Source organism: Bos taurus, chromosome 18, assembly GCF_002263795.3.
Source record: "Bos taurus isolate L1 Dominette 01449 registration number 42190680 breed Hereford chromosome 18, ARS-UCD2.0, whole genome shotgun sequence".
Taxonomy (NCBI): Eukaryota; Metazoa; Chordata; class Mammalia; order Artiodactyla; family Bovidae; genus Bos; species Bos taurus.
The window spans coordinates 32,852,463-32,880,000 of NC_037345.1; the positions used below are offsets into that span (position 1 = coordinate 32,852,463).

General features: G+C 40.2%; 1 long non-coding RNA gene across 1 annotated transcript in view; it reads left to right on the forward strand.

Moving 5' to 3' along the window:
* Positions 1-21,670: 21,670 nt before the first annotated feature.
* The window catches only part of LOC132342819 (uncharacterized), a 269,479-nt gene continuing 263,611 nt past the window's right edge, over positions 21,671-27,538 (forward strand). Inside the window, exon 1 of the long non-coding RNA XR_009491338.1 lies at positions 21,671-21,801. This is a non-coding gene — a long non-coding RNA (uncharacterized lncRNA). The remainder of the gene's footprint in view (positions 21,802-27,538) is intronic.

Here is a 27,538-nt window from a genome sequence, read left to right on the forward strand (position 1 = left end):
CAGACCATATATCACTAACCCTAGAAAATGTCAAAAATTAAGAATTCCAGGTACAGTTTCTACTGGATGTGTATTACTTTTGCACCATTGTAAAGTCAAAACATTGTAAGTTGGGGACAGTATTCAGTAATTGACCCATCATTAAAAATAATTTCTCCCAGGCTCTTATTTCTTAAAGGGCAGAGGCAATATTTTATATGTAGTTTAAGGATACATATTCCCAGGTACATGCATATCCCTGGAACCTGTCACAGACTTTGGCAAGTAGTCTGTATCTATACATGTGAAGATATAATAAGGATAGGTGTCATTCCCCTATAGTCACCTGACCTATGGAAGCAGTTATGTGGAAACTCATTTAAATGTCATAATATGCATGTGCGACTAAAACTGTTTAACTAGGATTATTCTTAGCAGGAGAGGGAGAGAGAGCAAGAAATATGTACAAAAATGCATATGTAAATTATATACATACATATAAATGCACATACACATATAAACTTACCAGTACAGACACACACATATCACAGGTCTGGATGTCTTAATCACACACTGGGTGAGATTCCACATACAGAGCTCGCCAGTTTGTTTACCGTATTGGTGCACACGGTATGGATCACAGGCGGCTCTCTGCTCTCTGTGTTCTGCTCTAGACTGTGTCAGATTGGGCGTCACACTACCGTCAGGACACTGGAGAGCCGGGATGCAGACCGCATGGAGAGATGATCGGAGAGATGATCTGAGCACGGATTGTTTGGAGAAGAGAATGCTCTGGGGGAACACGACCACTTTGTTCAGATATCTAAAGCGCTGTCAGGAACAAGAGTGATGGGATTCATCTTGGTTGGCCCCAGGGGGTACAAAACCGGGACTAATGGACAGAAACCTCAGGGAGGGAGAGAGTGTGCCGCTCCGTCTAAGGAAACATGTGTGGCCCAAAGAGTCTCTGTCGCGGATCTCATGCTCAGAACAGAGCTTCAGTCCATGTCAGATGCAGGAACTCAGACTGTACATCTCTCTGACAGGTGCTGTCATTATTGCACAGAGGGCTTCTGCTGTGGGTAGGAGAGGATGTTACAGGAACCCCATGATCTCCTCTAAATACCAGTTTTAATAGAAATTGTACAGAGTCTCCATATGGAGTCCCATATGCCTCAGACAGAGTTTTATTTTTTATTTTCTGCTACTACGGCTACCACCACTATTATGATTAGTATTAATTGTCATAGAATAGCTGCTGTTTGCAGGGTAGCTACTGTGTAAAAGGCACATATTCCTTTGCTAGATACTTTCAGTGTTGCATGCACCATGTTCTTTTACCTGCACAGCAGTCCTGAACGGTCAACGCTCTCAACTCTTCTGCGGTCGTGAGGAACTGAAGCCCTGGGAGAGTGAACAGTCCACTCCTGCTTAGCCAGATACTAGTGCTCCAGCCCATGTATGTCTTACTGTGAAATTAGTTACCTCTCTTCTTTACAGAGAGGGTGGGGAGAAGGAAAGGGAGGAAAGAAGAGGTGAGAAGAGGAAGTCAATGGAGAGGAATAACATGAAAATCCTATCCTTCACTCAGATTTATTTGGGAAAAGGTGATACTCTGTTCCCAAAATGTTCTAATTTCTCGAGTGTCTGAGTGCATATTGCTGGTTGTGTACATTGCCATGATCAAAGACAGGCTTGTTTGATTCCTGCTGTGATGAATCTACTTAATTCTGTGGCCACTGCATCCTTCAAAGGAAGCACTGGCTCATAATTGTATGAGAAAGATCAATTTACGTGTGTGACATATCCACATCTTCTCCTAAGGAGGAATTAGAAGGGACTTAGGGCAAAACTCTATTAGTCTTTGCCCTGCTTCATTCCGTATTCCAAGGCCAAATTTGCCTGTTACTCCAGGTGTTTCTTGACTTCCTACTTTTGCATTCCAGTCCCCTATAATGAAAAGGACATCTTTTTTGGGTGTTAGTTCTAAAAGGTCTTGTAGGTCTTCATAGAACCGTTCAACTTCAGCTTCTTCAGCGTTACTGGTTGGGGCATAGACTTGGATTACTGTGATATTGAGTGGTTTGCCTTGGAAACAAACAGAGATCATTCTGTCATTTTTGAGATTGCATCCAAGTACTGCATTTCAGACTCTTGTTGACCATGATGGCCACTTCATTTCTTCTGGGGGATTCCTGCCCACAGTAGTAGATATAATGGTCATTTGAGTTAAATTCACCCATTCCAGTCCATTTCAGTTCGCTGATTCCTAGAATGTTGACATTCATTCTTGCCATCTCTTGTTTGACCACTTCCAATTTGCCTTGATTCATGGACCTGACATTCCAGGTTCCTATGCAATATTACTCTTTACAGCATCGGACCATGCTTCCATCACCAGTCACATCCACAGCTGGGTATTCTTTTTGCTTTGGCTCCATCCCTTCATTCTTTCTGGAGTTATTTCTCCACTGATTTCCAGTAGCATATTGGGCACCTACTGACCTGGGGAGTTTCTCTTTCAGTATGCTATCATTTTGCCTTTTCATACTGTTCATGGGGTTCTCAAGGCAAGAATACTGAAGTGGTTTGCCATTCCCTTCTCCAGTGGACCACATTCTGTCAGATCTCCCCACCATGACCCACCCATCTTGGGTTGCCCCACGGGCATGGCTTAGTTTAATTGAGTTAGACAAGGCTGTGTGATTAGATTGACTAGTTTTCTGTGAGTATGGTTTCAGTGTGTTTGCCCTCTGATGCCCTCTTGCAACATCTACCGTCTTACTTGGGTTTCTCTTACAAAAATTTGGCTTAAAGCTCAACATTCAGAAAACGAAGATCATGGCATCCAGTCCCATCACTTCATGGCAAATAGATGGAGAAACAGGAGAAACAGTGTCAGACTTTATTTTTCTGGGCTCCAAAATCACTGCAGATGGTGACTGCAGCCATGAAATTAAAAGACGCTTACTCCTTGGAAGGAAAGTTATGACCAACCTAGATAGCATATTCAAAAGCAAAGACATTACTTTGCCAACAAAGGTCCGTCTAGTCAAGGCTATGGTTTTTCCTGTGAACATGTGTGGATGTAAGAGTTGGACTGTGAAGAAGGCTGAGCGCTGAAGAATTCATGCTTTTGAACTGTGGTGTTGGAGAAGACTCTTGAGAGTCCCTTGGACTGCAAAGAGATCCAAGCAGTCCATTCTGAAGGAGATCAGCCCTGGAATTTCTTTGGAAGGAATGATGCTAAAGCTGAAACTCCAGTACTTTGGCCACCTCATGTAAAGAGTTGACTCATTGGAAAAGACTCTGATGCTGGGAGGGATTGGGGGCAGGAGGAGAAGGGGACAACAGAGGATGAGATGGCTGGATGGCATCACTGACTCAATGGACGTGAGTCTCAGGGAACTCCAGGAGTTGGTGATGGACAGGGAGGCCTGGCATGCTGCGATTCATGGGGTCGCAGAGAGTCGGACATGACTGAGCGACTGATCTCTCTCTCTCTCTAGGTAGGGCAGGTAGAAGAACTTGAATAGGAATTGGAAAGTCAAAGATGGTGAGAAGATTTGGAGATAATATCAGTGCCTCAAGAATAGGAAAATTAAACAGATATCTGAAAACATAATTCTAAGAAATTTTAATAGTCTCTTCTCCCAAGGACCTTAGAAGCTCAATTTGGTTGAGCTGATTCAGACACATATGCCAGCCTTAGTGAAATAATATATGGAAATATATCACTGAACCAACGGACATGAGTTTGAGCAAGCTCCAGGAGTTGGTGATGGACAGGGAAGCCTGGCATGCTGCAGTTCATGGGGTCGCAAAGAGTCGGACATGACTGAGCAAGTAAACTGAAGTTCTCATGCCTTTTTTTCACGTATGATGTTCTCTTTACATGTCATATATTCTCCAGACATCTTTCAAAACCTGCCACCCCTACCAAGTCATGTTTGATAATGATTTTATGACACTGAGTTGTTTTGGGAAGTAGGATATTGAAAAGGATTGAGGATCTGAGTTGACATTGGTAGAGAAGCCTGGCAAGTTCCCACTACAGAGAAAGATGACTTTCCATGTAGCTTATGAACTAAAGGTGGAGGAAACATTTGGATTACAGATAACAGTGGAATACTGACATCAAACTGTTAAGATTGTTTAGGGGATTAAACAAAAAGCAAATGTAAATTGTACGAAAATAGTAAATACTCAACATGTGTTTGCTATCTTCTTATAGTAAAAGTGAAAGTGAAAGTTGCTCAGTCGTGTCCAACTCTTTGTGATCTGTTTAGTCCATGGAATTCTCCAGGCCAGAATACTGGAGTGGGTAGCCTTTCCCTTCTCCAGGGGATCTTCCCAACCCAGGGGTTGAACTGGAGTCTCCTGCATTGCAGGAGGATTCTTTACCAACTGAGCTATCAGGGAAACCCACTGTCTTCTTATGGGAAAGCCAATTCATAGCCACTCTTCATAAGAAACTAAACATGTTATTGAAGTTGATAAGAATGAGAAGTCTAAGAAGTATGTGTGTGCGTGCGTGTGTGTGTGTTTATGTGTGTTCAGGGAAGGGGGAATTGCATGAAAAGATCTGTTATAATTGTCACTTCCTAGCTGACTCCGTGGTAAAAAAAAAAAATCCACCTACTAGTACAGGAAATGGGTTCAGTCCCTGGGTAGGAAAGATCCCCTGGAGGAGGGAATGGCAACCCAAGCCAGTATACTTGCCTGGAAAATTTCAAGGAGCCTGATGAGTTACCATCCATGGGGTCGCAAGAGTTTGACACAGCTGAGCATGCACACACACACACACACACGGAGAAGGAGAGCACAGGAGGATCAAAGCTGTCAGGCTTCAGACTCACAGCCTGTGCACCTTCCCTGCAATACAGTCGGTCCTGTCCAAGGGCAGGGCAGTTCATGGGGGCAGGTCTGGCCTCTGTTTCACCTTCCAGGCCTTGCTGAGACACATGGTAAATCTGTCTGTCATTTCCTGCTCCTCTCTCTTTTGATAGCCACACTTGTCTTCAAATACATTAATATAAGCAGTTCTGCTACAGCCAAACCTTTCTGTTGCCCAAGAATCATTTATCCCTTTGTGATGATCATCTACCATTTGTTTTAAGGTTTTTAACCTTGTTGCTTCTGCTTTGAGTTCTGAAGACAGGATAGTGGGAACTTACCAAAATCCCAATGATGGGTGAATTTCCCAATGTGAAGTTCAAATTCTTAGGAAAGGAAGCTTGCCTCCCTTATAGTCTTTATCCCTGGAGTTTCTGGTGCAGAACAAGGCACAGAAGAGAAGCTCAGTAAACACTCCAATATCTCCTGGAGTCTGCTTGAAGGAAGAGTCTGTATTCCATTTCACGCATTTCTTATTACAAAAACTTTTGCCTTATTCTTAAAGTCTGTTATTGTTAGGTGCATTTTCTTATGTTCCAGTAAATTAAAATTGGTAGCAACTTAATCTTTCTCTCTCCAAACACATTTGTAATGCTTGGTGTTTTTTATCCAGTTGTTCTCTGGGTGTCATATATCATTATACTATGTAGCATTTCTTAAAGAAAAAGCCTACAGAAAGTGTATTTTTTCATTTGAAAATCCTTTATTAGTGTGGCCTATAGCAATTAAAGCTTGAAATTAGAATTAAGGATCATGCATTTTGATGCAAGCAACCATATAGATGTATTAACATTGTGGCAGGGTTTTGCTTTGCGGGCACAAAGTTGTCATTAGGAAATATAATGCTCATTTTTTGCCTGATTAATTATAGCAGAGGCATAGCAAAATATATATTGTGTGTTGGAACATTGTACCATTTGCAGAATTAGAAGTCATGGTTAAGCTGAGGTATGAATCCAAAACGTTCTGTGAGAAGCTCACAGAGCAAGTATGAAATTTGCTTTTGAAATATTTTTGGTAAAGAGAATTCATGCACTTAAAATGTGAAGAAATACATGTAAGAAGAACACAGTTCACAATTTAAAATAGTCTTGAGTTCTCTCACCTTCTCAGATCTACCATGGCTTTTGCTATGTGTAACTTCAGAGGGTATTCTGATAATGATTCATAATAAGTAATATGTAACATGTAATATAAACATAATAATAGCTACTATTTTCCTTTTTAAAATGTTTTAAAATTTATTTATTTATTTGGCTGCATCAGGGATGGAAACATAGGTTTGGGGACGAGAGTGAACGTCTTTGCCAGTGGTCAGGTTTTGAGAATCATTTACCTCTAAGTTTCTTTCTCTGGAAGTTTGTGGCTATGATGTGACATAGATAGATTTAATCTTCTATTTTCCTGGGAAGTCACACCCTTACTGTGACAGCTGTACTATGGCACGGGGTGCTTGTTCTTGTTTTCTCTTTGGCTGTTGAACTCATGGAAAATGTGAAGCTCTTGTATTACTGTGGACAGTCCTGCTGCCAGTTCCCTTCGTTGCTCTTTAATTCCTTCAAGATAGCATTATTTATGTTGTTCGTAGCCAGAATGGTTTGTATTCCCAGCTAGGGGCCAACTTAATGCCTGCTGATACTTAGAAGACAAAGGTTTTAAGGTTCTAGCCTCTAGAGGTTGTGAGGTGAGTTGAGTTAGACTGCCTCGCTTCTGCTCCAAGCTCCATCCTGTACTATGTCAGTTAGGTAAGTGACTTAACCTCTTTGAACCTAATTTCCATCTTCAGTAAAATGAGGGTAAGTATAGTATCTACCTCTTGGGACCATCATATGTACTAAAAATGTAATCCATGTTCAGTACTTAGCACAGGAGCTGGCATGTGGAGAGCAACCAATAAGCTTTGTCTACTGTTTGTAATGGGATGTCTTTAAGACTGCCGATCTGTCAATATCTAATAAAGAAAACTCTTCTGCATTGCCTCACCCAGTGAAATGGATTTTACCATTATTATGCTGAGAGAGAAGCCTTTTTACATACCTTCAGATTAATCAATTTCAGTTCATTTCCCCACCTTCTTGTAAAGCCAGCTTTGACCCTGTCTTTCAACTCAAAATGATGATTTTATAAAAGTTAAAATGAAATTAGCAAAATGGTACTTTTCAGTCAATGAAAAGTCTGTCAGCTGAAAAAGCATGAACAATAACTCACATTTCTCCTACCGCATCCTACATGAAGTTGTGTGTTATCTAACAACAGGGGGATGTTAAATCATACAATGTAAACTTCCTTCCCCCAGTAGCAAGTGAGCTATTTTCATCTTTCTGTTGTGACACCATTTTTTACATTGTGTCAGCATGCTTATTATCAATTTACCTTTTCACACTCTGTGTGCATTTTCTTCCAGTTGGTTGAGATTTCTCCCCCAAGATTGTCTAGGCATTTCCCTGGATGTCCAGGTTGGATTTGTGCTTGAAAATGTGCTTTCTTGTTCAAATACTAATATAATGCAAGCACTACCTATCCAAAAGGCTCATGATATATATATTGGCAAAGAAGTATATAGTGTTACATTCAGCATATTTCTAGACATTCTCAAGTAATAATCTGTTTAGCTGTGTTTAACTGATCACTTACAAAACTAATTTGGCCATGAAAAATTTATTTTCACAAGAAGGGGCGTTTCAGAGAATAAGATATTTGGCAGGATTATGGGCAAGATTGATAAATTATGGTAGTTGGCCTGTTTCTCAGGTTTAAAAAGATAATAATAAAGAAGCTATTGCTTTGTCTGATCTGATTTTCCAAAGCCAGTGGGGACCATTAACACGTAACTCTAATCTGGTTGACGGGGCTGGGACTAGGGTGAGGAAATAGAGCTCCTTGCCATAGGTAGATATACCACCATTTAAGGAGGTACCACAAAACTCAGTAATCCAGGTCATATTTCAATGCAGTATTTTTTTTTAATGCAAAAATTCTGTGATGGACTGAGTGGCAAATTTCAGATAAAGGCAGGATCAATATTATTTTTTTTCTTTTACTTTTGGTGTTAATATGGCTCTGTATGTACCATTACTGTTATTTTCTTCACTTAAAATTTTGGTGTTTTGTCTATCATGGGTTTTTTTTGCATGCATTGAAATACTGTAGGCCTTGATTGCTGAGTTTTGGGGAGCCCTTTTGACTTTATGCCAATGGCAAGTGCCTCATCACCTTGCTCCACTTCCAGCTCCACTGTTTGATCCCTGCCCAGTGTACCCAAGGATGGAAGAGCAAAAGCATTTTATCTTGTGTTGAGGTTCTTAAGGTCAGCATTAAGAAGGGGTGGCACATGCATGTACACAGCAGCACTAATTACAATAGGCAGAAGGTGCAAGGAACCCACGTGTCCATCAACTGATGAATGGATAAGTGAAATGTCGTATATACACACAAGGGAACATTGCGTGCATGTGTGCTAAGTTGCTTCAGTCGTGTCTGACTCTTTGCGACTCCATTTACCGTAGCCCACATTACTCAGCCTTAAAAAGGAAGGCAGTTCTTTCACATGCTATACCATTGAGGACAGTTGAGCTAAGTAAAATAATTATACCAAGTAAAATGATCAGTCCCAGAGAAGACAAATACTATGTGATTTCGTTTCCATGTGGTGTCAAGAGTAGTCAAACTCATGGAAATAGAAGCTAAGCACTGTCATTGCCTGGACTGGGGAAAGAGAAATTGGGAGTTGTTATTTAATGGGTATAGAATTTCAGTTTTGCACAATTAAAAAGTTCTGGAGATGGATTGGACAGCAATATTAATATACTTAACATTACTGATCTTACACCTAAAAATGGTGAAAATGGTAAATTTCATATTATGTGTGTTTTTATCACAGTTGAACATTTAAACAAAAGAAGAAGAAATGGCAGAGGTCAGGGGCGAAGAAACACGTCATCAAAAGCTGAACTTGAGAGTGGGGACAAGGAACCATAAGGCCAGGAAAGGGAAGAAAGAAAACAGAGGTTGGGCGAGTGGCCTGAATGAATACCAGCTGAAGGGCTTCTGTCTGTCATTGGAAACAAATGCATCAAACATATGCATAAAAAATGGGACCAAAGCACATTCATTCAACTTCAGGTGTTTTTTCTGGCTCTTCTTCTTTGGCGACTGTCTTGGGGAAAGAAGACTTGAAATATAAGATCTAAATAGAGATCCTGTCTGTTAATGTACACCTTCACAGTGCTGATGGACTGGCCAGGATGTGCAGCACATTTTGGATGCTTTTATAGAAAAGCTAAGACTTATTTTTCTAATAACTCTTTCATCTGCAGCATCTAGTTGTTCCATTAGGAAAACTAAAATAGCTCGTGGAATTGCTTTTTGTCCTTCTACAATAACAGACACCGCAGTGAGCTCGTCGCTTTGGGATATATGTAGAATATGACGTGGATACAATGAGAAAAGAAAAATGTCTCTTCACTCCACACCCTTTTGGCAGAAGGACATTTTTTGACATCTCCTTCATGTTTCCAGGTCAGAGAACATCTTCCCTTGTGTGAACAAAAGAGAGATAATTTATAACAACATATGTTGAAATAATGTACTGTGATCTCTTTGAGGGCAAATATCATCTATAAATAATTTTAACAACTCACAAAGAGTCTTGGCCATACTTAGCATGGCATTTTTTGTTTTTGGATTGCTTTACTTTTTTTTCACCTGGATACAGTAGATGCTGCTGCTTTTGTTGTTGAGGTGGAGAGACACTCTAGATGTTTCTTTTATTGTTGGGATGTGTTGTCAGAGTAGGCTACATTAAAGTGATAATAAATGTCCCCAGTGCTAGTGACTCAGAACATGGAGATTCTGCTTTCTCATATGCTGCAAGTCCACTGAGGGTCAGCTATAGCCCTGCTGTCTGTCATCTTTTCTCTGGGACCCAGGCTAATAGAGCAGTCTTCCTTTGGTTGTCATGACTTTGAGGACAACATGGTGTGACTGACCAAGCTTCTGCTCAGAAGTGACACGTTGCTTTCTCCACAGTTCATTGGCCAAAACAATTCACATGGCCCTTAGAGTTTAACAGAGTAGGCCTGTGTAATCTCCCTTTAGGGACAGTCCCTGCAGCAGCAACACCATAGCAACATTTACTGGCATAAGTGGCAGAAAAGAATAATCTACAGGTGATTGAACAAAGGAAAAGAGAGCTAATATCTCTATAGTTTCCCAGGAACTCTATATGCTGTTCTCATTCAGTTGTCATTCAGGCTTGACCACAACCATATGAGTTCCTTCTGTTGTTCCTATAGGTGAAAAAGCTGAGTTCAGGTTGACTCGGCAACCTGCTTCAGGTCACATTAGAGCTAGAATGAGTTAGAGCTGGTGTTTGAATCCATGGCCAACCAACTCAAAGGCCATGCTCTTCCCAAAGACAACATAGTGAAGCCCATACTTGTGTGTGGACAAAGTGACGTCTGAAACTCTATTTTGAAAACCATTTCTTATTAAAGCAATCCAATATGAATACTCAAATTAATAGACAGATGGAAGGCATATCCTGTAAAAACTTGTGGAAAAGATTAAATTCTGGAAGCAGAGTGGTATTAAAAATAGCAGTTACTCCATGTCATGCATTTTCCATATAAAAAAACATCTGGGCCTCACTGACCATCAAAACAAGGGTGATCCAACTCCTTTAAGGAAAGTAATTTTTTAAAAAATCACTGTATTTCTAGAGTATTTGATATAGGACTAAAACATGTATTTCTAGAAATGGTAACAGAATTAATAAGAATAAATTTATTAATAGTGCAAGAAAAGAGTTTATGAAGATAATACTTTCGCATAAATATTAAAGTCAAGGCTGGCTAAGGAGATGCAGTATTGGAGTACAGCTAGGTTTAACCCCTCTGTGCTGCTACTACTGCTGCTGCTGCTAAGTCGCTTCAGTCGTGTCCAACTCTGTGTGACCCCATAGACGGCAGCCCACGAGGCTCCCCCGTCCCTGGGATTCTCCAGGCAAGAACACTGGAGTGGGTTGCCATTGCCTTCTCCAATGCATGAAAGTGAAAAGTGAAAGTGAAGTCGCTGAGTCTTGTCCGACTCTTAGCGACCCCATGGACTGCGGCCCACCAGGCTCCTCCATCCATGGGATTTTCCAGGGAAGAGTACTGGAGTGGGGCGCCATTGCCTTCTCCGAACCCCTCTGTAAGACTGTATAAACAGTCTTGCAAATCTCAGAGAACTTACCACCCTCCCACCCATTCTGTTTTCAGCCAATCCTCTTCTCTCCTCACATTTCCAACTTACAAGCAAACGCTGTCAGAGTCATGTCTGAAATACTGTAAATCCAAACATTCTCCATGTTCCCACAGCTATCTTTGAGTCCAGGCTACTGATTTCTTAACTGACTCTGTTTTGCCTACCTGCTCCCAGCCCTTCCCCCATCACAGCAGCCAGAATGACCCTTTAAAGATCTATCATGTCACACCTAAGCTCAGAATCTTCCAAACGTCCATGAGCTCTTACAGTAAAAAAGCCACAGTCCTGAAAATTGTCTTCCAAGTTCACAAGACTCCCCTGCCACTAACCACCAAAGCTCTGACCTCCTCTCCTACCTTTTTCTCCTCCCTCACTTATTTCAATTCTTACGTGCTTCCTTTTCTCCTTAAAGACCCCAGGTACGCCGAAGGCCTTCGCATCTAGGGTTCTCTGCCTGAATGCTTTTCTCCAGTCATCTGCCTGCAGCCCCACTTCCTACATCCCTCTACTCAAACCTTATCTTTTTTAACAGGCCTTTCATGACCAACACATATAAAATAACTCAATTCAACAGCACTCTGCTCCCTTACCTAATTTCTGGTATCCCAGAAGCCAAGTTATGTATTTATTAAAAAAAAAAAAAAACACTTAAAATGAAGTATAATTGAAATATAATATTAGATTAATTTTAGGTATATGTATGTATATGTATGGAATCTGAAAAAGAATACTTACATATGTATTCTTTTTCAGATTCTTTATAGGTTATTACAAAATAATGAGTATGGTTCCCTGTGTTATAGAGTAGATCTTGTTGGTTATCTATTTTATATAGAGTAGTGTATATATGTTCATTCCAAATGCCTAATTTATCCCTTCCCTCCTGGAAAGGTAACCTTGGTAACCCAAAGTTTGTTTTCAGTGTGTATGTCTATTTCTATTGTGTGTGTATATATATATATTCATTTGTATTATTTTTTTAGATTCCACATACAAGCAATATCATAGGATGTTTGCCTTTGTCTGACTTACATCACTTAGTATGATAATCTCTAGGTCTATCCATGTTGCTGCAAATGGCATTGTTTTGTTCTTTTTTATGGCAGAGTAATATTCCATAGTATATATGTAACATATTTTCTTTTCCATTCTTCTGTTGATAACACTTAGGTTGCTTCCATGTCTTGGATTAAATAGTGCTGCAGTGAAAACTGGGATGCATGTATCTTTTCAAATTAAGGTTTTCTCCAAAACGAAGTTATATATTTAAAGATGAAGGGAGTTTGTCAGTTGCACTGATGTGATTAAGTGCAGTGAGGACTAATGAATGACCAGTGAGGACTAATGAATTGTGTTGGTGACAGAAGTAATTGACAGTTGTTCCAGGGGAGTGGTCACATTAAAAACTGGAATGGGTGCAAGGAAGAGGACCAGGAAGGACAGAAATCAAGACAGTGAATGGACCTCTAGTTCTAGGAGTTCTTCTGCAACGGGGAACAGAGGTATTGGGCAATAGTTTAAGGAGGATCTGGGATAAAAGAAGTGCTTTTGTTGAAGTGGGAAATGTTACAGTGATCTAGTCTGACAACAATGCAATAAATAGGGGAAAGTTGATAATTCAAAAAAGAGAGAAGATAACAGCAAAAGAGAGATCCTTAGTTAGGTGAGAGAGGGCCCAGGTCATATAGGAAAAACTGGTCTGCAAAGCTTGTGATTTCACTCACCACACAGAAGCAAAGACACACCTTTGCTAATAGTGATAGAGACTTCAGAATATTTGGTGATGGGTGCAAGTAGAACTTCTTTTCTGAATATAGCTTCTATTTGTTTTCAGTGAATCAAGAGAAATCATGTTTTTTTCCCCAAGCCAAATAGCAATAAATCATAGAGCTGTCTGGATGCCAAGTTCTAAATTATTCTTTCCATGACACCACAATGGTATTACCTAGCCTTTTTCAGAGTAAGGAACAAAAACTTACCTGTGTTTTAGACATCCTCATTTAATGTTAATATTCTGAAGAAAAGTCATCATTCAATTACCAAAGCTCATATTGGAACCATTTTAATGGGCTAGAGGCATGCATTGAACTTTTCTAATTATGCAACAGTTATCTCTTTTAACTGATTTCCTACAGTTTCCAAAGCTTAATAATAATAATAACCTATTTTTCATAGCAAGATTATGGAGATCAGTATTAAGGTCAGCATCAGTAGCACCACTCAGCCAGATTAAGAAATTTCATCATCATTTTACCTTTTGCTCCTAGCATGGTTCACAGGGCTCACTAAATATTTGATAGATGAAAGGAGATCACTTGTCTTATGAATTTCATTACTTCGCTGACTTTCAGTTGAGTTACAGCAAACAGAAAACCTGTCTGAAAGTGGCCTAAACGATACTACTGTTTCAAGTCCAAGACACTTTAATTCATTGACTCAGCATCATCCCAGTGGATCAGGTTTCCAACAGCCCCACATGTTGCCACCCTTACTTTAGCTTGTCCGAGTAAGGCCTGTTGGCTCATGCAACTGGAATGCTAGAGCCTCAACTAAGGGAACATTTCTGTCTAGTGTCTCTTTAAGATCAAACAGAGCTTTTCCAGAAGTTCTCCCAGGGCCTGACTGTAGTTGGACCTAGATACACCAGATCTTTCAGTTAGCAAGATAAATGAGACAACCATAATATGACCTTAGACCAAGAAAGATTCAGATCATGAGGTTGAGGTAGGCTGTCACTCTGGTGACATGGCCATGTAGGGGATACTGAAGACAAGATCAAGGTGATCAAGGAAGAAGGGAGATGGGAATGTCTGCAGGTGGGCAGTTAGTCATCTCTCATGTCCAACTGGAAGAGCTGGGAACCTAGATTTGACTGATTTAAGAGTCCACAATTTTCTGTCCTTGAGAAAATTACTTATCATTTTCCTTTTTTTTTTTTCTTGTCCTTCTTTTCCCCTTTCACCACCTCTTTCTTTTTGTCTTTTCCTCCTCCTCTGTCTCCTCCTCCTTTTTCTCTCTCACTCTGCTCCTTCTCCCCCCACCCCATCTACTTTTGTTCTGAGTGATCCAGGAGCCAATGCCAGTTAGGTAGCAATTCCTCACAAAGTACCCTAAATTATCCCATAGATGGCCAGATTTTTGAAAAAAACATGGCCTGAGCACAGTGTAGTTCATCTAGGATTAGTCTAGGGTCATCTCTAGGTTTTTTGATCTTGGACTTTATTGATCTTGATTGCAAATTAATTATTTTATCAAGTCATTAAATAGACCTTATACTGATGGGAATTTACATGTGAAACTTAAAATCATATTTGAAGAAGTCATGGATGTCTGATGATGATTCTGCATCAGTGATACCCTGAGTGACTTGAACAAGGTCAAGGTCAAGTCAAGTTTATCTTTTAATTCAAATTGATTGAACGGGAATCCTTCTATGTATGCAGAGAATTTAAATGGTCTCAGGTTCTATCTGATGGGTCCCTCCCTCATCTTACTAATTCTCTGATCTCATCTTCTACCACCTGTTCCGATTGGTGTTTCTTTTACACAGTTCATGTAGTCATGCTCTGTGACCTTTGTAGTAACCAATCTTTTGTCTAGAGTCAATACCACCTTAGTTTGAAGCCTTCCTTGACTTCCATTTACAATTTCACTCTCCTGCCTCCTAAACACTTACACAACCTTTTCCACTTTCTCGATTAGCAACCCCCCAGCCCCTCCCCACCCCCCACCCCCGACTCTAAGGACTTTTCAGCACGGGGCACAGTATTTGTAAAGTTATATTCTTCTTTCTTCCCCCTCCAGAAAGTAAGCTCCAATAGGCTGCTTTTTTTTTCTTCTTCTTCTTCTTCTAATTTATTCCTTGTTTTATCCCAGTTACCCAGAACAGTATCTAGTCTGTGGTAGAAAATCAATGCTTTAGGAATAAATAAGTAAATTGTAATCCTTATTTTCAAGAAGCTTCCTGTTTATTGGAAAAGGCATGCAAACCAGCAAAACAGATGGCTAATTGAGTAACTGATGAACACAGCAGCCATCTAACCATCCACCAAATGGGTCCCACCGCTTGAGTCTTAAGAACATCCTGCAAAGCTTGGCTCCCTGAGACCCCCTTCCAGCTCACCAGTTTAGCCTGATGTTTTGCGGTGTATTATTAAACTCTTTCATCCTCAGTTTTCCCGTATGTGAATGGATTTTTTTTTTTTTTGAGGAATTAAATAATCTCTGTAAAATCCTTAACACAGTGCTTGATGTAGAATAAGTGCTTGACACATGTGCAGTTTTATAAATAGAAAAAAGAGCTAGATTCTGTGGGGGCACTGGTGAGCTCTGTGTGAACAGTTCAGGAAAACAAGGAGCATATGAACCTAAAACTCAGGAGCTTGGTAGTCATGTATGCCCATTTTAAAAAGGGTGAGTATGTTAAGTTTTTAGTCCCTTGAAACTTTTTAGTATAGGGAGACACACCATTATTCCTCTTTATCTCTGATCATCAATCCATGTTAAACTTAAGTGATTGGTACAGGAACAAAATCACTTGCCAGGTGCTAAAGAACTAGCAAGTGGGATACGCTTAAAGAAGCACATTTACATTTACTTTCTACTGTAATTTTTTCAGGGGCTTCCCTGGTGTCTCAAACAGTTAGGAATCTGCCTGCAATGCAGGAGACCCAGGTTTAATCCCTGGGTCAGGAAGATTCCCCTGGAGAAGGAAATGGCTATCCACTCCAATATTCTTGCCTGGAGAATTCCATGGACAGAAAACCTGGTGGGGTCGCAAAGAGTTGGACATGACTGAGCAACTAAATATCAATATCCTCACATATACAGATGACCCACCCTTATGGCAGAAAGTGAAGAGGAACTCAAAAGCCTCTTGATGAAAGGGAAAGTGGAGAGTGAAAAAGTTGGCTTAAAGCTCAACATTCAGAAAACGAAGATCATGGCATCCGATCCCACCACTTCATGGGAAATAGGTGGGGAAACAGTGGAAACAGTATCAGACTTTATTTTTCTGGGCTCCAAAATCACTACAGATGGTGACTGCAGCCATGAAATTAAAAGACGCTTACTCCTTGGAAGGAAAGTTATGACCAACCTAGATAGCATATTCAAAAGCAGAGACATTACTTTGCCAACAAAGGTTCATCTAGTCAGGGCTATGGTTTTTCCTGTGATCATGTATGGATGTGAGAGTTGGACTGTGAAGAAGGCTGAGCGCCAAAGAATTGATGCTTTTGAACTGTGGTGTTGGAGAAGACTCTTGAGAGTCCCTTGGACTGCAAGGAGATCCAACCAGTGCATTCTGAAGGAGATCAGCCCTGGGATTTCTTTGGAAGGAATGATGCTAAAGCTGAAACTCCAGTACTTTGGCCACCTCATGCGAAGAGTTGACTCGTTGGAAAGGACTCTGATGCTGGGAGGGATTGGGGGCAGGTGGAGAAGGGGACGACAGAGGATGAGATGGCTGGATGGCATCACTGACTCGATGGACATGAGTCTGATTGAATTCCGGGAGTTGGTGATGGACAGGGAGGCCTGGCGTGCTGCGATTCATGGGGTCGCAAAGAGTCGGACACGACTGAGGGACTGATCTGATCTGATCTGAGCAACTAAGTAATTTTCCTTTTGTTTCACATGCTAAGAAGGCAAAAACAGGGAAGTTCAGAATTACAATTCAACATAATATTATGTAATCAAATGTAACGAAGTTACCTTTGTCATCATGTGGTGTATAGGTGACTTCTGTAATATCAAAATTTCTACATCATTTTAATTTTTTTTTTTTTTTTTGCTTTTAAAGTAGAGGATATGATGCTTTCTTCTTCTTAGTTGTACATGCATACTATCAAGACTCTGAGTCCGTGATTTGCAGAGTAGGTACACAAAGAGCATCAGAGTTCAAAACTATACACCCACGATGATTTGTTTTTGCCAATAATACACAACTTGTGTAAAGGGAAGGAAAAAACGCACACATTATTTCACTTAATAACAATTATCTGGGAAATGTTGTGTTGTTGTTATTCTGTATTAGTTCTACTTGCCTTCATGTTAAATGGATGAAAGCAGAATTAAAAGGTGACATTTGGGCCATTTCCTAAAAAAATGTGATTTCTCAGTCTTTAAATACATTTCCTGAGCTTGTGTTTTCATCTAGGCAACTTTGCTACTTTAATGTTATTTAAAATTAAATTTGTTCTTTGGTTCGTTACAATGCTTAGCAACTTAATAAGTTTATAAATCATAATTAACTACTACTCTCTGTTCTATTACCCTTTTGAATTGCCTTCCTTTTTACTTTTTTTTTTTTTTCCTTTTGCCATGTAATTTGCCACATGTGTACTTTATTTCAGAGATGGGTAGACCTCACTTTCAAGGGGTGGTGGGTTGGCTTCACAGGAAATGTGTGACTGTATCATGAGTGATACACATGTGAGGGTGTGAATCCACATGCTTGCATGTGTGTGTGAACACAGATGTGTACATTAATACTTAGTTGACTTTCAGGGAGTGCTTTTTTTTTTTAAGATTTTCCTCTACTTTGCTGGGTGCAATATCTGAAACGATTCCAGAACTCCATCAGGGACTTTTTATTTCTGTACGATAAAAGGAAGTCAAATAAAGTATAATGAGTTTTCAAACACTTCAGCAAAGCTTTAAAATGTTCAAAGAAAGAGTCAAAAGGCCTGAGTCATTAGGAGTCTACTTAGGGAATGTGGGTGAGCGTGATTGCAAGGCACACCACAGGGGGCAGAAAGCATTCCTACCAGTGCCTCCTCATTGTATCACAACACACAGATCTTCCCTAGAGGCGTATCTGTTAATAGTCTGACTTTGGCGACAGGAGATGCAGGGGCAAGTGGTTATAATGAAAGGTCATAGGCTTAAGTGAGCTAACACATTTGCGAGGCCTTCCTCATCCCCTGGCAAACCCCACCCTCACAAGCGTTCTTGTTCATCTGTCGCCAACTTTTTCACATGTTTGTCCACGTTGTTCTTTTTAAAATAATTTTAAGGTATTTATTTATTTATGTTTGGCTAAACTGGGTCTTCATTGCTGCCTGCGGGCTTTCTCTCGCTGCAGAGAGCAGAGCTTGGTCTAGTTGTGGTGCTCAGGCTTCTCACTGTGGTGGTTTCTCATGTCCCGAGCACAGGCTCTAGGGGCACGGGCTTCAGGAGTTGTGGCTCCTGAACAGCTTAGTTGCTCTGCTGCGTGTAGAATCTTACCAGACAGGGATTGAGCCTGTGTCCTCTGCATTGACAGGTGAATTCCTAACCACTGGACGACCAGAGAAGTCCCTCCATGCTGTTCTTAAGCCTAAGACATTTATGGTTTTCCCCCTTACTCTACTCTTCTGTCTCCCGGCCATTACAGATTTTTTTTCCCCCCGTTTTCATTCTTGTTAAGATCATTTAAGTCTTATACTGATGCCAAAACAATTTGACAGTGATTTATGTTGGCAATATATGTAGTTGATCTCGAGAACTTTTTACAGTTATCTCCTGTTTTCCATAAGTATTGCTTTTACCTCTGTAAGACATGAGGACATATACCACTTATTTCCTCTGGCCTCTTCTCCACTCTCAAATGTATGGTGGTGAGTTGTTGATACATACTACATTCATTTCTTGGTTTATTTTGCAACCTTCTATGAGGCATGTCCATTGCATGAGACCATCTTCTATAGTGACTTTTTAATTGATGCCACTAAGAATCCACCGAATCTAGCACTTTCTTCGCCCCTGAATTGCTGACGGGCACATCCTCCACCTCTGGATGGGCAGGCCAAGTCAACCCCTGGAACAGCTCCATCCATGGCCACATTCACAGATTAGGACTTTTTAAAACAGTACACTATGATGACCCTCTTGACCCTTAGGGAACTCCAACAGATTTTACCTTCTACCCTTGATCTCTGGTCTAGTGTATTTGGTTTCTGTCGTGATAGTCAGTCCCACATGTAGATTATGATCTTCACAGATACCCTTACAGCTAAGAATTTACTTGAATGCCTGGAGGTGCTAGGCCCTTTTTGTCTATATATCATATGGTAGGTGTATGAATTTAAGCCCTGCTGATACCAGTCTTGAAAATGATTCCAAATTAAAAGTTTATGCCAAGCAGGAGCAGTTCAACCTTCTAGACTGGGAGGAGCTCTAGATAAATGTTGTTATAGATTAAAGGGAAATAACAGAAACCCAATACTTCTCAAGAAAATTCTTTTTTTTAAGGTAGTCAGTTTATGCTAACAAGGATATAGAGTGTACTGGGTCATAGTACTGCCTCTCTCACAAACCTTGAGAAGTATTAAATATGTCTCTTCCTTTCTTTGAGATTTAATTTGCATGTTTAAAAAAAACATTAAGAAAAAGGAAATGGGGTGTGGCTATTGTTTTTTAATATTTCCAGTACTTTTGCCTGGAAAATCCCATGGGCAGAGGAGTCTGGTAGGCTGCAGTCCATGGGGTCACTAAGAGTCGGACACGACTGAGTGACTTCACTTTCACTTTTCACTTTCATGCATTGGAGAAGGAAATGGCAACCAACTCCAGTGTTCTTGCCCAGGGAATCACAAGGATGGGGGAGCCTGGTAGGCTGCCATCTCTGGGGTCACACAGAGTCAGACACAACTGAAGCGACTTAGCAGCAGCAGCAGCAGCAGCAGCTTCATATTACATTCCAGACCTGCTGTGTTACAGGAAGGAATTTTGTCAACATTTCTATAATCTGCCACATTACAACTCAGGTTTGATGTGAGAGAGTTAGAGAAAATAAGGTATAAAAGCCTTAAAAACATACTAGATAGTAAGCTTTAGGTCTTATTATACACAAGTATCTAATTTATCTGTATTAATTATCAAATTAAAATCTGAATAATACATTTACTATCTATTTTTATTGTACTGGTTTTTGAAAAACAGTAAAACCTTTTCTTCCCTCCAGAGGCAGGATAGAGAAGATAACTTCTATGAAGTCTGTGTTGGTCAGGTAGCTTACATGATGTGATGCTGAGGAAGTGCTCTCAAACCTCAGCAGTTTACAACCACGGACTGTTATCATTCGTTTTACATGGCCATCATGTGTTCAGTGTGGCCTGCACTGTGCTACTTTTATGCCGAAACTCAAGCTGAAAGAAGAGTTTCTGTTGGGAGTGTTGGCAGTCTTATGCCAGAGGTACTGTGCATCTTGGGACCACATGATGAAGTGTAGATTTCTCCTTCATTTTAAACATGTCATTTTCACTCACATTGCATTCACTGTGCAAATCACATGGCCAACCAAAAGGCAGTGAAGCCAGAGTATTTAATGCTTACCAAGTAGATACGTGAGAGCCCCATATCAAAGGACATAAAACAAAGGCAGTCATCCAATAGATGAAAAGCAGTTTGCACAAAATACCAATACACTGGTCCCTACCCTATCATTAATTTACTCTGTGGTCCTAAACAGTCCACATACTCTTTCTATGAATGGGGACATTTAAAAGTTTAAAGCAGAATATTAGGGTTTTATTTTTGCTTACTTTCTGAAATTGATAGTAGGAAGAGATAGGGTAATAAAAGTGTCAAAGTGTTGTGCAAATCAGGTGAAACCTAAATAAAATTTCAGTGGGATCTGGGTATCAGATGCCACTGTGTTTATTCACCCCCACAGATCAGAAGTTATCTTAGACAGGGAGACCCACTGTCCTATAACCTGGCAATACCTGTAGCACAGAGTAAGAAAATAAGTGAAGATTTGCTTCATCATGGAAGAATTCTAGTTTACAGAATTGATTTTAAAGGGATGTCCAACACCACTTTAAATGTAGAGGAAGTCTTCTCTGTTATGATCAATCTTCAGACACAGGTACGAACTGGACATATTGTTGAAGAGAAATCTCACCTCTAGGTGAAATCAAAGTGTCCCCAGAGCCATGCTCCCTCTAAAGGTGCAGGAGAAAGATCTGCTGCAGGTCTTTCTCCTAGATTCAGGTAGCTCCCTGACTTGTGGCAGCATAACTCCAATCTTTACATGGTGTTTTCCATGTGTGCATTTCTATCTGTGCCCGAAATTTCTCCTTTTTTTATAAAGACACCAGTCATACTGTAGGGGCTTCCCAAGTGTCTCAGTGGTAAAGAATCTGTCTGCCAGTGCAGGAGCCTCAGGAGATACCGCTTTGATCCCTAGGTCAGGAAGATCCCCTGGGGGAGGAAATGGCAGCCCACTCCAGTATTCTTGCTGGTATAATCCCATGGACAGAGGAGCCTGGTGGGCTACAATGTATGGGGTCACAAAGAGTCAGACACAACTGAGCGACTGAGCACAAATGCAGTCATACTGTATTAGCGCCCCCCTCTAATGAACTCATCATAACTAATTATATCTACAATGATATATTTCCAAATAAGGTGACATCCTGAGGTACAGAGGGTTAGGACATCAATATATGAATTTCTGGGGACACTATTCAAGCTATAACAAGGCCTAACTTAATTTGCTGTATGATTTTAATTGGAGCATTTCACTCTTCTGTCCTTCAACACTGGTTTCTTTAACTTGACATCTCTTTGCAGGAAAATGTCAAGAAGCAGCCTCTGTTTCAACCCTCTAAGATTGTGAGATACCAGACTCTGAATTAATCTCGTGGAGGAGAAAACCAAGCAGGGTGGCCTGAAAGTATTTGCCTTGCTGAGGTAAGAATCCACAAGAGCTGTTGTTTTCTCTCACAAGACTTTGACCTAGAGAGAGAATCATAAAATAACCGAGTCGAAAGACACTTTCTTTCACAGTCATGTAGAGGAAGCCACCTTCCTTGTCAAGTGGTTTTCTGGTTTGCAGAGACACCTTCAGGAGCCAGAAATGCAGGCTTTGCAGATGGTGGTAAGGAATCTGCCTCCCGGTGCAGGAGGCCTAAGAGACATGGGTTCAATCCCTGGTTTGGGAAGGCTCCCTGGAGGAGGAAATGGTAACCTGCTCCAGTATTCTTCCTAGGAGAATCCCATAGACAGAGGAGCCTGGTGGGCTGCAGTCCACTGGGTCACAGAGAGTTGGACACAACTGAGTGTCTGAGCGCAGCACAGCCGGAGACGCACTAGCGCTAAGGCAGTCTTCCTTATGGTGTGATACTTGGGGATGATCAGACCTGCTTTCTAAAGTTGGACCAACTATGCTCAGGCATAGTTTCTAATTTAATTCTTGGTGATGAGAGTGAGGTAGTAATGTCATCCCCTTAAAGCCAGTGTGAGCCCCCTTTCCTGCCGATCCTTATTTTTGACAGCAACAGGAGAAAATTTGAAGCTACAGTTGCCAGGGAGAGGAGACAGTTTGGATGTTCCTGGCTCTTTTTTCTTCAGTCTGCATTCCAAGTTCCTCAGCTCTCACTCTAAACCACACAAAAGTCAAAAAAGTTACCCATCCTATTCAGTATCTGAACTCACTGAACTAAGAGGAAAGCCGCATTTAAGATATTCTATGTGGTATACATAAGCCATGGCATTTTTACTGTTTCAGTTAAAGTAATTTAAAGAAAAAATTACCTTTGTACTACATTTAGGAGGACAAATTAATTATGACATGCTTAGAAACCATTAATATGTGTGGATTCCTATCAAGTAATTATTCAAACCCACACATTCACAAAAAAAAGAGAAAGAAATAGATTCTTGCTAGAAATTTACATATACAAATTTGAAAAGTTCATTTCTAAACTGCTATGATTTATTACACCCACATCTTGATCATTTGAATTATGTATTAAACACATACTTTAAAAATACTTGCCATTATAATATGCTTTACACAACAATGTGTTATATTTCTTGCTGGGAATTCATTATTAATATATATTTATAGGACACATTCAAATGTATCAAGAAATGTAGATGCATTTATTGGTAACAAGTGAAATTAATGAGGCATCAGTGAATGAGATTTTAATTTACTCTTACCTGAACTTAATAAAACTGTAAAGCCTGATTTTTAAATTCATCAAGCTGCCAAAAAATGATTTTTTTTTTCCTAAGGATAGAAGAGAAGGAAAATTAGCATGTTTCTACTTTCCTCCTAGAACAGAGAGCAGTTTACTAAAGACTTCAATAAGAATATGACATTGTAGTGACCTGCAAAATAAAAGCAATCAGAATCTAGCCTAGGCAACCTACCAGCAACATTATATATATATATATATATATATATATATATATACACACACACATATGAAATTTTATGTATATCTATAGCTACACACACGCATATGAAATTGAGTATAATAGCTTTAAGTCAGCACACAGAGGTGAGACAAAAGAGAGATTACCAGAGAATAAAAACACAGAGCACAAAGAATATTAATTACAGTATTATTTAAAATAGCATATTATAAAATCTCAATGAATCCTAATGAATCAGAGGATTTATTTGAGCCTAACAACGGCTAAATACTTCTTAAAATGAAATCAAGAGAGATTAGAAAAAGCAAAAAAAAAAAAGGACTTAAAGGGTCCACCTTGAGCTTAAAATGGGAACAAAGAAACACTGCACATAAGGTCAGTGGAGAACTTGAAAATTTATTCTGATTTCACCAACGTATTTAACTCACTGATTCTTCTTTGCTTCATAGTCAAGTATTTAGACTCCACCCTTGGCAATATTTCCTCAGCAACTAGCTCTGCCTTCTGTTATTTGTTTCCTTTTCCACCATGTAGAAATGGAGACCTAATAAAAGCATATTTTATTTCTTATCTGCTATTTTGTGGGTCTTGCCCTGATAATCATTACCTGTCTTTATTACAGAAAAAAAAATTCTGTTTTTAAAAGGCATGCATGTTGAATGACCATATTTATGTGCTGGCTGTTCCATAAGTGATAGCAAACTTCCCTTTAGCTATTCCAGCTCTTCTCAGTGGGCTGGGGACAAGGATGGATTGAATGATTGATAGCCTTTACTGGTAAGTGAGGCTCCTGGTTTGAGCCCTTAGGGCAGAGCTAAACAGCCTAAGCAAAGCACAGGATTGATAAATTATGTAAATATTTTTGCCCAAATTACCCTGGAAGCCCCACAACCCTAAACAGACTTGAGAAGAGAGGAAAAATACTGATACGATTCCGAAGAACTCAATGCAAGTTCATAGTCTTGCTACCATCTCTAGCAGAATAGTGTTCTCCTTTACTATCGCCTATAGAAAATATTCATGATAGTGATCAGGAGACAGGATGAAGCCTGAGCTCCTTTATGAGCCTCCTCTAACCTCTTTTTTTTCACCTTAGTTTCCTCACCTGTAAAATGTGAATTATTCTTGTAATTGTTATATATTCTTATAATCACTGCCAAATACATGATTCAGCAGGTTTCCCCCAGGTCATATACAGAGCGACTGAGTCAGAGTTCCAACCCATTTTTTTTTTTTTGGAGGTTCTTATACATAGGACAGTGCTACCCTGGTGGCTCAGATGGTAAAGAATCTGCCTGCAGTGCAGGAGACTGGGTTCAATCCTTGGGTTGGGAAGATCGCCCTGGAGAAGGGAATGGGGAATACCCACTCTAGTATTCCTGCCTGGAGAATTCCATGGACAGAGAAGCCTGGTGGGTTACCATCCATGGGGTAGCAAATAGTCGAACACAACTGAGTGACTAACACTATTACATAAGACTGCCTGCTTATGTGGGGATTTGGTCTAAGAGATGTTACATCAAAAGATTGGACGTGAAAAGATCTCTGCCTGTTCAGGACTTTATATTCCCTTCTCTGAATGTTTGCTTTTTCATAATTCATGAAACAATCCCTATTTCACACAGTCTATACACATAGAATGGAGAAGGCAATGGCACCCCACTCCAGTACTCTTGCCTGGAAAATCCCATGGACGGAGGAGCCTGGTAGGCTGCAGTCCATGGGGTTATGAAGAGTCGGACATGACTGAGCGACTTCTCTTTCACTTTTCACTTTCATGCATTGGAGAAGGAAATGGCAACCCACTCCAGTGTTCTTGCCTGGAGAATCCCAGGGATGGCAGAGCCTGGTGGGCTGCCGTTTATGGGGTTGCACAGAGTCGGACATGACTGAAGAGAATTAGCAGCAGCAGCAGCGTCATACACATAAAACTTGTTTGCAGTGTGTTGGTCCTGGCTCCCCCTTAGCTGGTGATCCAGTGATATCTTCTGTCTGTCAACACTGCTGTTTCCTTGAACTCTCCTGCCAAGGGATATGATTCAGATGGAACAAAAAGGGACAAATTAGGAGCAGAACCTCATCTCATGGACTACCCACAGGAAAAAGATCGAAGTCACTTCAGGTTGCCCTGAAGTTAGATTTTATTCTCCTATAATTTTTATTCTTATGTAACTAAACACACAGATATAGGCTTGGAACCTGGCTTGAGAGAAGCTATGAATTTCTATATTTTTTATCACCTTTAGCCACACCTTCACCTAATATCCTAACCTTGTGAATCAAGTAGGGGTCTCTTTTCCATTTTTACAAGCAGGCAATGAATCTCAAACCAAGAACAGCCGCCACAAAAATGACCGTGAATGGTGTTTCCACTTAGATTCCATTGGCAAGGCTAAAGCATAAAGCATTCCACATTGCTCAGCGTTATGGTAGCTAGAGGGTTACAAGAGCTTGGATCCTTACTTGTAAAACCAAGACTTAACTATGTCAAATACTTTATCATATCTAGTTAAGAATATGTCTCTAATGAATGAAAAACACCTCTAGTTCAGATCTCTGTAAACATTTCTTTTTTAAAATCTATCCAGCCCATCAAACTTTATTTCTCTGTCTGAGTTGCCTACCTCCCTGAGTGACCTCACTCTTTACCTCACAACTTAGTATCCTGAGTTAGAAACCTGAGGCTCACCTTAACCTTTACTGCATCCCATAGTCGTTTTGGATTCCAGCATTGCCCTCCCCCTCTTTATCCATGTTGTTTCTCAGAGGGCCAGTTTTAGCCATCTTCAGGCCTCCGTGTTAACACCAGAATAGTCTCCTTAAAATGTGGCTGTCGTCATTTTCCGTACTCGTTTGCAAACCTCCAATGGACAGTTCACCTTCCTGACCTCATCCTGGCTTGGATGAGGTAGTGATACCTTCCACTCCACAGTCAAGCTCCTGGAAGGGGCCTGGAAGCACAGTGCTGCCTTTGCTCAGGCTAGTGCCACTACTGGGCACTTCTTCCCTGCCCTTGTCCACCCAGGAAGCCCTTCCTCATCTCTGCAACTTTAGCTCGGGTCCTATTGTGTATGAGGTGCTGTGTGTTTGTTTATCTAGCACATCAGATAAAACTGTACATTTGAGAGTCCTCTCTGAACTCTATCATGACACTTCTATTACCTCATTGAATCTATCTGTGTAAGATTTGGTTTCCTCCATTATATTGTTATCTTCTTGGGGCAGAAATCATGTCTAGTCCTACTTTGGACCTCCCAGGGCCAACACAGGATTTGGTATTTAGAAAGAAGCAAATAAATATTTGTTGCATAAACAAGCACAATTCATTTTCCCAATTTCCTGTCATCTACCTCAGAAGAATCCTTTCAGATACCCTAGAAAATATTTTCATTGTCTCAGATTTTGCAGTAACTCAGACATCCTATCCATAACACTTATTAATCATAATAACTTTGAAATAATTTCTCTGTGCAAATATTCAGGGTCTCATCCATAACTAAGTGAAATGCAGTCTAAAGTAATCAATCATTATTTTCTAAACCAAAGACCCTGTAATTAAGGAGTCTATCAATGTGCCAACAACTTGTGGGTCTGAAAATTAATTTTTGTTTGTTAAAGGACCTTAAAGATAATGTAATAGGGGGCCTATGGTGAAATGGATTAATAAATTGCTTGTCTCATTTCACTTGTTCTTTTCTATTTAAATTCCATTGGAAAGTAGGAAAATGGTGCAGTTTTATTTTTTTTTAATTTGACATAATGTATACTTTCCTTCAAATCCAGAGGAATCATTACTCCTGCCATCTTCCTGTCTACTTGCATTTGACTGTAAAGTGTGTGGAAGGAGGAAATGAACCCCTGAATGCCTATGCCAGGTGATACAGATAGGTCATTTCATTTAGTTTCCTGTTGAGTTCATTCACTCAACGAATTTGTATTAAGTATCTTCTGCATGTCCCACACACTGCCATTTCTCTTTTGAGGGTGGTAAAAGCCAAGACCCACAGAAGGGTTTGAATCGACCCTGGGATTCATAATTAATGACTGGCAGCACCAGGATCTGAATGCAGGAGTGTCTCTTTCCAGGGTCTAAGTCCATTATGTCATACCTTTGGTCCCTAAGCATTTGATTCCAAGCCTCTTGGTTTACTGTTTGTGTCTTTTTCTTTGAGGCAGTTGAAAGCAAGCCCAGAGAAGCCACATTCTTATGAAAAGATCCAGTGGACATATTAACTAAAGCATTTCCGAGCTGAAACAGGACTTG